This window comes from Manis javanica, chromosome 4 (assembly GCF_040802235.1).
Source record: "Manis javanica isolate MJ-LG chromosome 4, MJ_LKY, whole genome shotgun sequence".
Lineage (NCBI taxonomy): Eukaryota > Metazoa > Chordata > Mammalia > Pholidota > Manidae > Manis > Manis javanica.
This window is the reverse complement of record NC_133159.1, coordinates 140400482-140411452: the sequence shown is the minus strand read 5'-3', so window position 1 is coordinate 140411452 and position 10971 is coordinate 140400482. Positions and strand designations below refer to the sequence as shown.

General features: G+C 43.6%; 1 long non-coding RNA gene across 6 annotated transcripts; it reads left to right on the top strand.

Annotated features, from left to right (window-relative positions):
• The first annotated feature begins 1096 nt into the window (after positions 1–1096).
• Positions 1097–10423, top strand: LOC108389427 (uncharacterized). 6 transcript variants are annotated; one of them, XR_001851258.3, is made up of 3 exons: positions 1097–8436; positions 9542–9777; positions 10144–10423. It is a non-coding gene; the product is annotated as an uncharacterized lncRNA (long non-coding RNA). The 6 variants fall into 6 exon arrangements; XR_001851257.3 differs by having other exon boundaries at positions 1097–8449; XR_005056975.2 differs by having other exon boundaries at positions 1097–8449; positions 9276–9777.
• The last annotated feature ends 548 nt before the right edge of the window (positions 10424–10971 follow it).

Below are 10971 nucleotides of genomic sequence, written 5' to 3'. Positions count from 1 at the left end.
AGTACCTTGCTTACAGAGTTCCCAGCAGCCTTACCAGGTGAGTAAAGAAGGTCACTTCCTGGCAGGTGCAGAGACCTCGAGAAGAGAAGAATTCATCCAAATCTACAGGTACTGCAGGTAAAGCCTGATGGCAAGTCTGGCTTGGCTGTCTGGCCTCAAGAGGCCTTTAAAAGTTCAATCTGAAATTCCTTACAAAAAGTTCCAGCAAAGCATATTTAAAAGAGCCTGTGTAATCAATTGCTCTTCTTGCTGCACCTGTGCAAATAATCAAGCCAGCTGTTAATTATTTTCTTAACCTAGTTACTTCTAGTAAAAATGAGAGTGATTTTAGAGAGAAGTATCGTTTCAATAATGTAGCCTCCTTCCAGAATAAAAAATCCAACTCCAGATGTTGCTACATAACCTAATAACACAATTTGTTTTATCTTGCCTAGAAGCCACAAAACTGCAAATAGTAATAAAAATGAAACCCAGAATAGAAGCGCCAGCCTTCTGAAGCCCTCTCAACTGACCAGTGATGGAGACCTAGCTGCACCCTTTACTGCGCCCCCTTCTCAGCACGAAGCAGCCAGAGCGGTCATCGCCCCTTTTCCTAGCAGCAGCTAGAGTCTCTATCTGTAGAAGAAAGAATGAGACCATACCCATAGCCTTCCCTGGTAAAAACAGGTATTTAATCCCTCCTCCCAAGAGATGGTGGGCTTGTAACACTGGAGTGACCCCATGTGTCTCTACTTCTGCCTTCAACTCCTCCCGTGATTTCTGTATCATGGTCCAGTTAGTACCCAGACTAATGTATCATGATGACTTATCATTCGTGGCAGAATTAGAACCTAAACTAAGGTATAAAAGAGAGCCAGTCTCACTCACTCTAGCTGTATTACTAAGAGTAGGAGTCGCAGCCGGAGTAGGACCAGGGGCAGCTGCAATTATACAAGAAAACCAACATTATGAAGGACTAAGAATAGCTATCGATGAAGATTTGAGAACTATAGAACAGTCTATTTCTAAACTTGAAGAGTCCCTAACCTCCCTCTCTGAAGTAGTGCTGCAAAATAGACGAGGGTTAGATTTACTATTTCTAAAAGAAGGTGTGTAGGACCCCAACCTCCCTGAGAAATAAGTTAGCTTAAGAGTGGCCATCTTGAAGCCCAAAAAGCCATTCTGATATATGACTCAGAGGGAACAACTGAAACCAGGTAACTCCTCTGGAAAAACAAGTTAATCAATCATGACTGCTGGCAGCGCTAACCTTTCGGTTAGTTAAGCATAAAAGCTGACCCTACCTTGCTACACCCCCAGGACGTGGCACTAACCCAGAAATCGTAGGTTTGAAAAATTACTGCCTTTGTAGTATTGTTATCTTGCTATGTAGTATTGTTATCTTGTTACTACAACATAATCTGTAACCATGGTAAATCTCTAGGGCTGAATGCCTCAGAAAATCCTATATAACCACTTAGTTGTAAGTACTCAGGGTCCTCGTTGAGACCTGCTGGACGGGCTGACTTGGACCCCAACTAGTTGGCTTCCGAATAAATTCCTCTTGCTTGTTGCATCAAGAAACGTCTTTGGTGAGTGATTTGGGGCGGCGCCTTCCTCAGGGGAATCCAACATTTGGGGGCTCGTCCGGGATCATGCGCTCACCCCGCTTCACTCCCGAAGTCGCTCTTGGAGGAAGAGGTAAGATTAGTGGCGCCTTGAGTTGTCTGTGTTCTGTCTTCTGTTTTCAGTGAGACCGGTCAGAATTCTGTAAAGGGGTACCCACTGTCTGGCAGCTGTCCCGATCCTGTAAAGGGGTCGAGACTGCGGTCGGTAGACGTACTAGGAGCACCGCAGGCTGCAACCCTGAGGGACGCCTCGGGGAGGTTGGGAGGCCAGGGACGCCTGGTAGCCTCCCGTCTGTTTTTCTGGCAAGGTGAATCTGATGAGATAGGGTTGATTTTCAGGCGCCAGGAATATCAACCCTCTGATTCCTTTCGGTTTCTGTTTGAAAATCTGAGAAAAAAAAAAACAAAAAGCGGCCGCTGTGTGTCTAATCTGTGTGTGTCTCTGTTTTTTGTGTCTTTCATGTGCCTAATAATTGTTATACTGACAATGGGACAGACTCAGACAACCCCCTAAGTGTGTAAATGAATATATCTTTCTACCTCCGGATGGTATTAATGAAATTGATTTAAAGACAAGCGCTTGTGAAAATTGAGTGTTCTAAAACTTCCAGAAAACCTGATAAAAAAGTGTTAAGCATTAATGCTAATTTGGGTTTGCCTGAGACGGGCATGTCCTGGTAGTTGTCGGCTGCCTGAGTTTACCTAGAGTCATTTGAGTCATGTTATCTGCTAAATCTTTTAAGAATAGAATGCTTAGAAGCTTGGCTTTGTCTAGTGTTCAGTGGGGGTCTTGTGAGTAGGCTAGCATAGTTGTTGCAGGTAAGTGAACTGGATAAGTGTGGCAAGTGAACACCTTTTTAATTGTGTGTTGCAGTGTGTATGCCTACCTGCAGCCTGAGAATCTTTGTAGTAACTTAAAGCCTTAGAGTTTTGTTAAGTTGAGAAGATGTGCTCTGTGTTTGCTGGGAGATTGTGCTGTGAAGCTCATAGTTGCAGAAATTGTAGAATGTGTTCGTAAGTTTGTCAGTCTAGGAAATGTTGGTTTGACAGTTTGCAGTGTCCTGCTTCTCAGTGTTCACTGGAGCTTGAAGTTTCTAATAGTTTTGAGTTCTGGTTAGAACTGCTTAAAGTGATAGAGAGGGCATTTCTCTATGTTGAAAGATCACAGCAGTTTCTCATGCTTAAAGTCTCAGTGAGTTGCCATGAAATCGTAATGTTAAAGGGACTAAAAGCTAAAGTTTGTTAACAACTGTATAACCTTTATTTGCCTTTGAAATATTTTGTTATTAAAAATAATTGCATGGCCTGAAAAATTGAATTCCTAAGCAGAATAGTAACAAAGCTTTTTTCAGCTGATTAAATGCACTTAGTTAACAAACCAAAATTTATTAAACTGTAGAATCTGGACAAGATTATGTTTCTCCCAGAAAAACAGGTTTCACTGTAAAAGTTTAGATAGACGAACGTGTGATCACTTTTGAGAAAAGTTGTAATAGATTTTTTGAGAACCACCAGGTCTTCTTGTTTAATTTATATGCTGTATGTTTTAAAAAAAAAACATGGGGGACTCTCCATATTTTTTAATGCAAATAATCTTAGAGCTTTTAATAGAATTTGCATAGCAGCTTATATCTACTATTAAAGAGTAAAACATTCTTGAAGCTTTCAGGGAAAACCTGTAAACTTAAGCACTTTCTCTGCTTTTTTGTATCTGGTCTTAGACACTTATGCTGAGTTATGTTCTTATTATTTTCACTGTTTGTAAGCTATTGATTGTAAGCCAAAGGTCATCATTTCTCAGTCCCTAAATGAAGAAGTAAAATGCCTGACCTCTTTCATCTCAAATCATATTTCTGGTCATATCTGAATATCTGTGTGAAAGAAAGAGACATTTAAATTTGAGATTCTGCTTAAACTTTTAAGTTGAATTTGACTATAGCCATATTCATTCTTTGTATGTATCTCTAACAGGTCTTTTGTATGCCTGGTGATATTATACTCTGCCTTGAGTTTAGACAGTTCTTTCAGCTAAATATGAATTCTTATTGTAGCTTTTTTCCCCTCCTGAAGATGAAAGCAGAAGAATCTACCATCTGCTACCATTCTCTCAAGAACGCTTAGTAACCTAGAATTAGTTTGACTTTCTGTATGTTGTCTTTAAAAATTGACAGCAGCAGTCTCCCCTGCTGCCCCACTTTTTAAGATATCTTGTTTACTGTGCTGAGTATATAGACAATAAATGTGTAATGATAGTTCTAAAAAAATTAAATGCAAAAAGGTGCTTTTACCTCTAGTTAACTCTGATATTTTCCAGAGGGCCCCTGGAACATGTCAGAAGAATTTTTTCTCACTAGAGAAAGTATTTGACTAATTTGGCTTATTTATCTGATATATATATATTTATTTACCAGGAAAGCACTGTCAAAGAGAATGATGCTAAACTTTGTTACTAAATGTTTTGTATTACAGAAATATCAGAATTTCCTTATGTCAACTGTTTTACAGTAAGCTCTCATCAGATCTTTAACCATTGTCATTTGTAAGTCTTTTGTCATTTATAGTATTATCCCTAAACTGGTAAAGAACTAGATTTCAGCAGAACAGGTATTAGTTACATAAGATTACATAAACTAAAGAAAATGATTTTGTGTCTTTTTGTTTCAAATGTTGCTGGTAAAATGTTTTAACCTTGTTCTCTTAAACTGACAACAGTTTAGTAAATGACTATCTTTATGAGCAGAATTGAAACATCCTTCTCTCTACTTGATCCCTCCAGAGTTTAAAAACTTTCAGTGACTGTTTTTATATTCCATGGCAGTATGTTTATTTGCACGAGTTCAATAAGAATCTGCTTTCCTTGTGAGAAGACTACTTAAGAACACTGGTTATACTACCAGGGCTTTGACTGGAATGTCGTACCTGAGAGACATGTGCATAGACTCAGATGTGAACAACTTTAAAGAACTAAGATTGACTTTATAAAGCCAACAAAGCCCCTTGGAAGAACTGGCCTAGTACCTTGCTTACAGAGTTCCCAGCAGCCTTACCAGGTGAGTAAAGAAAGTCACTTCCTGGCAGGTGCAGAGACCTCGAGAAGAGAAGAATTCATCCAAATCTACAGGTACTGCAGGTAAAGCCTGATGGCAAGTCTGGCTTGGCTGTCTGGCCTCAAGAGGCCTTTAAAAGTTCAATCTGAAATTCCTTACAAAAAGTTCCAGCAAAGCATATTTAAAAGAACCTGTGTAATCAATTGCTCTTCTTGCTGCACCTGTGCAAATAATCAAGCCAGCTGTTAATTATTTTCTTAACCTAGTTACTTCTAGTAAAAATGAGAGTGATTTTAGAGAGAAGTATCGTTTCAATAATGTAGCCTCCTTCCAGAATAAAAAATCCAACTCCAGATGTTGCTACATAACCTAATAACACAATTTGTTTTATCTTGCCTAGAAGCCACAAAACTGCAAATAGTAATAAAAATGAAACCCAGAATAGAAGCGCCAGCCTTCTGAAGCCCTCTCAACTGACCAGTGATGGAGACCTAGCTGCACCCTTTACTGCGCCCCCTTCTCAGCACGAAGCAGCCAGAGCGGTCATCGCCCCTTTTCCCTAGCAGCAGCTAGAGTCTCTATCTGTAGAAGAAAGAATGAGACCATACCCATAGCCTTCCCTGGTAAAAACAGGTATTTAATCCCTCCTCCCAAGAGATGGTGGGCTTGTAACACTGGAGTGACCCCATGTGTCTCTACTTCTGCCTTCAACTCCTCCCGTGATTTCTGTATCATGGTCCAGTTAGTACCCAGACTAATGTATCATGATGACTTATCATTCGTGGCAGAATTAGAACCTAAACTAAGGTATAAAAGAGAGCCAGTCTCACTCACTCTAGCTGTATTACTAAGAGTAAGAGTCGCAGCCGGAGTAGGACCAGGGGCAGCTGCAATTATACAAGGAAACCAACATTATGAAGGACTAAGAATAGCTATCGGTGAAGATTTGAGAACTATAGAACAGTCTATTTCTAAACTTGAAAAGTCCCTAACCTCTCTCTGAAGTAGTGCTACAAAATAGACGAGAGTTAGATTTACTATTTCTAAAAGAAAGTAGATTGTGTGCAGCTCTAAAGGAAGAGTGCTGCTTCTATGCAGACCATACTGGAGTAGTAAGAGACTCAATGTCTAAATTAAGAGAAAGATTAAATCAGCGAAAGCGAGAACGAGAAGCTAACCAGAGCCTGTTTGAATCCTGGTTTTCTAGATCCCCATGGCTTACAACTCTAATATCCACTTTGGCAGGACCCCTGCTTATTTTAATATTGCTCCTCACCTTAAGTCCCTGCATTTTAAATCGAGTAATAACCTTTATTAGAGAAAGAGTAAGTGCTGTGCAGGTGCTAATGCTGAGACAACAGTATCATACCCTCACACAACAAGAAGAAACCAACATTCCATGATTAGAATGTTCAGAAAAAGAAGTGGGGAATGTAGGACCCCAACCTCCCTGAGAAATAAGTTAGCTTAAGAGTGGCCATCTTGAAGCCCAAAAAGCCATTCTGATATATGACTCAGAGGGAACAACTGAAACCAGGTAACTCCTCTGGAAAAACAAGTTAATCAATCATGACTGCTGGCAGCGCTAACCTTTCGGTTAGTTAAGCATAAAAGCTGACCCTACCTTGCTACACCCCCAGGACGTGGCACTAACCCAGAAATCGTAGGTTTGAAAAATTACTGCCTTTGTAGTATTGTTATCTTGCTATGTAGTATTGTTATCTTGTTACTACAACATAATCTGTAACCATGGTAAATCTCTAGGGCTGAATGCCTCAGAAAATCCTATATAACCACTTAGTTGTAAGTACTCAGGGTCCTCGTTGAGACCTGCTGGACGGGCTGACTTGGACCCCAACTAGTTGGCTTCCGAATAAATTCCTCTTGCTTGTTGCATCAAGAAACGTCTTTGGTGAGTGATTTGGGGCGGCGCCTTCCTCAGTAGCACTGCAGCCTCCCCATCGTCTCCGCAGAAAACCACCACCGTGACCAGATAAAGGTAGTGACTGACCCTGAGTCGCTGCCCTGAGATCCATCTCCCACCCACATGCCCCCGCCTGGAATGCGGTGGTGATGAGAGCAGCGCTCTTTCAGATTCCCACGGCTCCCAGCAGGCGGTTCTCCCTCAGCGGGCATCGTTGGCTGGGAAAGGCAGCAATTAAGGGGGAGCACATGGGGCCCATTTTGCTTTTGTCCTGATGAGAAGGGCCAAGAGACTGAGGAGCCGTGGGGGCTGTGATGGGGACCCTGACTAGGGCAGTGCCTCCAGCAGTCTTCCTCTTAGGATATTTCAGGGGATCAGAATCTTCACAGATTCAAATGGCCTCTAGAGAAAAAAATTCCACTAACCTGTTTTGATGTTTACCTTGTAAGGCCTTTCCTTTGGAGGTTCCTAGGGGTGGCACTGGATACAATATTTGGTATTGGATCTGCATACAAATCCCAGTGCCAAATGCTACAGTCCTTTTGCAGCTTATGGGGCAAATATATAGCACTATGGGTTGACAGGGGGTCAGTCTGTATTTCATAAGGAATCATATGGGCTGAATGAAGAAATGGCTTAAAATTCACTGGGAAATGTAAGTCATTATTGAGGGCAGGGCCTGGAACTAGGCACTTGGGAGATAAAGGAGATGGATTCTTGCCTTGTCAGGGCTCCAGACCTAACAGAGAAATGTGGGGAGTCTTCACATCATGGATAGACACTACAGTTCATGATGCTCCATTTATAGGTTACAGCTAGAGTGGAGCTGGGGTGTGGGGCCTCCAAAGCAGGACTCAGTCACATCCTGGGACAGGTAGAATTACTGGCCCTGATCCCCACCCCTCCCTGCACCCACACCCTTGCTGGATCTCCCTTGCTTCTTATCCCCTGGCACGGTGTTTGGCCATGTGAACTGCTTTGACCTATGGAATGGGCAGAGATGACAGTGTGCCAGCTCTGTGCCTAGGCTTGAAGAGGCCTGATGGGTTTCTGGTTGCCTCCTTAAGCTTTTCTTGGGTACATGCTGCCCTTCTGGCCTGGGTCCCAGAATAAAGACACGTGGCAAAGAGCTGCCCTGGCTGATCTGCGGAACAACAGTGAGAAGCAGAGCCAGCCTGGCCAGCACAGAGTTAGAGCTTTGCTGTGCCAGGCAGCCTGCAGACTGGTGAGAATTGTTATTCCAACCCACTGCAGTTGGGATGGTTTCTTATAAAACATTATTATGGCAATAGCTAACTAATACATGTATTCACTCCTTTATCAGGTGATAGGTTCAGCTGCTGCAGCAGAGATTCAACACAGCAGTGGGTTAAATGAGAACGTTTACTGATTTCTCATGCAATGATTTGGTGAAGTACTGTAGTTCATTGCTAGTTTGGTGGTTCATGTGTCAGGGAGCCTATTTCTGCTCCACCATCCTTGCGGGGTGGCCCTCATCCTACGAAGCCTTTATACTGTTCACAGCATTGAAATCTTAATTTCCTTCCACCCTGCAAGTCAAAACACTCCACAGTGTGGCACCAAATGCTCATCTCAATGTTTCCCTCTAACACAGAGGCTCCTTGCCTTAAACCATTATTCCCACTTTGCTTTAGGCTCAGGACTTCCCTTCTGCATGGGTGAGTGAGTATGCTGCCCCCACATCCACCGAGTTGGTGCCCCAGCGCCAGCCTCCCAGGCTCACCATCTCTCCCACCAGGACCTTGGGAGCCAAAGTTTGTTGCACCCACGGCTCCCTGGGAGTGAGAAGCCCTGATCACCGTGGAAGTGGTGGCCTCCAGCAGTACATATGTCCAAGGTTAGGAATCCAGGTATGCCCCCCAGTCACCTGCCCTTCCTTGCCTCTCCTACCCTCCAGTCCTGCTGACCTCCAGCCCTGAAGAGGCCAAAGAACATCTTCTTTCCAAGCCTCCTTGCCCTCCCAGCCATCCTTCACAAGTTTAGTGAGAATAAAGACCTTGTTAAACGGCTCCCTCTCCTTCAGAGATTAACTCAGGAGGTGCGGGCCTGTGGGTTTGGAGGGTGACCTCCTCTCCTTGAACAGACTCTAGCCTGGCTGCTCTGCCCCCTTTTCTCAGTTCAACCCTGGCCAATGCAGACTTGGACAAACACTAACAGTTTCTAACAGCTCAAGGCTAAGTCCCTAGATGACCCCGGTCCCCCTTAAAGTTCCTGCCTGAGAAACCTCAAGGCTGCCTAAAGAATTTGCTATTTGTTCCAGCCAACACCAGAGAAGGGCTCTGCTTCCCAGCTTGTGAGAGTCAGTGGGAGCTGACTTTGGAAAGCCCAGTCAGCAAATCCAGTTGGGATTCATGTGGACCAACCCCTCCATTCCTGCTTTTTGTACTCTTTCACAGAGCCCCCGATATCTGCTCCCTGTGCTCTCTTTCTCCCTTTAAAATGTCTGATCACCTCTTTAGAAATCCCACTTGAGTTTAGTGCATGATGGACTCTTTCCGCTGCACTATTGCAGCAGTATATTACTGATTGAAATTTGTCTTTACTGCTTTAAGTAGCCTCTGGTTTGTTCATTTTTGACAAGGGGAGGTATCCGGAATCAGCCTTTTATTTGTTTTATTTAATTAATTACTTACTATTATTTTTCAGGATAACTCCTGAAAAAATTTTATTTTTTAGAAGTTCCAAGTGTTCCTCCAGTCACCTCTGGGGATGAGTGCATGTCACCAGCATCCAGCACCCAGTCTGCTTTCCAGCTAGAAGGACACCTTTCCAGGTTTCTGGTTTAGCTAGCTCTTTTACAGAGACTTGAGCGCCCATAAGACTGCAAAAAAAGTAGGATACCTCCAAGTACAGGCGGGGCCTTCTCACCATGTCTGTAATGTGGAGGATGCTGAGTGGCACTAGTTGGCTCTTGACACCAATCTCTACCCCCTTCTCTGCAGGTGCTGGAAGCCCAGGAACATTTCACAGATTCCTTTGACAGCAGAGTTCCACCAATAAAATGTACTTGTGTGAAATCTGAAGGGTAGAAAGGAGGTGGAAGCCATTCTTTCTTCCTCTGCGGCAACAGATGTACAAGCTGCATGTTGGCTTCAATGCCCCCCACCAGTCACCAGGCAGCAATGACCTCAGCAGTAGTTTCCAGAAGTTTCCTGGGTTCTGAGTGGCAGCAGCAACTGTGAGTCTGTGGAAAGCAGCTACAGCAAAGTAAACTGAAAGCTAGTGGGATGTAGTCCCCCCACCCTCAGCTTTCACCACCACTAGCCCCTCCAATGAAAAGAACCAATTGTTTGTATACAAGCTTTTTGTTTGTTTGTTTCAAATATCTACAGTAGTTTCTGTTTTCCTGTCTATGGTAACTGTAAAATGTCTCCAAATTCTTTGACTCTTCTTTCTGCCAAAGGTTTGAATGTGAGCTGGATTTAGTGACTGACTTCTAACCATTCATGTTATGTGACAGAAGTGATGCTTTGTGCTTTCTGAGGCTAGGTCATAAAAAGCGTAATTTCCATCTGTCTCCCTCTCTGGATTGCTCACTCTGGAGGCCAGCCATCATGCTGTGAGGACATTCAATCACGGAGCACGGGGACAGACCTGTATGAGGAGGACTGAGGCTCGCTCCAGCATCCGGCACCACCGTGGGAGCCGTGTAAGTGAGCAGCACAGCTTGGAAGTGGACCTCCAGCCTGTCAAGCCTTCAGATCTGCAGCCCTGGCAGACATCTTGAGACCCTCATGAAAGACCCAGAGCCACAACTACCCAAATGATTCCTGAATTCCTGACTCACAGAAATTGTGAGGAATAAATGTTTATTGTTACTTTAAGCCACTATTTTGCTGTAATCTGTTGCACATCACCAGATAATCAATACTCTGTCTGATGCAGGGGTTGAGCTGGATAGACGTGAGACTCCCTGAGCGGCTGTAGTAATGAATGATGCCCACGGGTGGTTGGGGACTTTGGCTCTAAGCTCTAGCTCTTCTCTACCATAATATTTGCCATGCCAACAACCCATAGACTTTCTGGGCACAATGTTCCTTGACCTCCTATTATGTAAAGAGAACAGTAGTCACAATGTGCAAATATAAAGTATGGTGTTATTGTTTCTTGGGGAAACTTACAAAGAGAATGGTAACAGGGGATTAGGCCACACTTGGCTGGCCCAGGTGCCCATTGGCTAGGGGCCCTGTAGGGAGGGAGCCTGCCTGGAATGTATCACATTTATACGATGGCAAGGCAGGAACATCTACACCATTAACAGTGGAAACTACAGGATGAAAGAAGCAATCTCATTAGAAAGGTGGAGGCTGTTTTTCCATTGAGCTGGTTGGTCTCTGCTGAGCTCCTGGAAGGGGAAAGGGACTACGTCTCC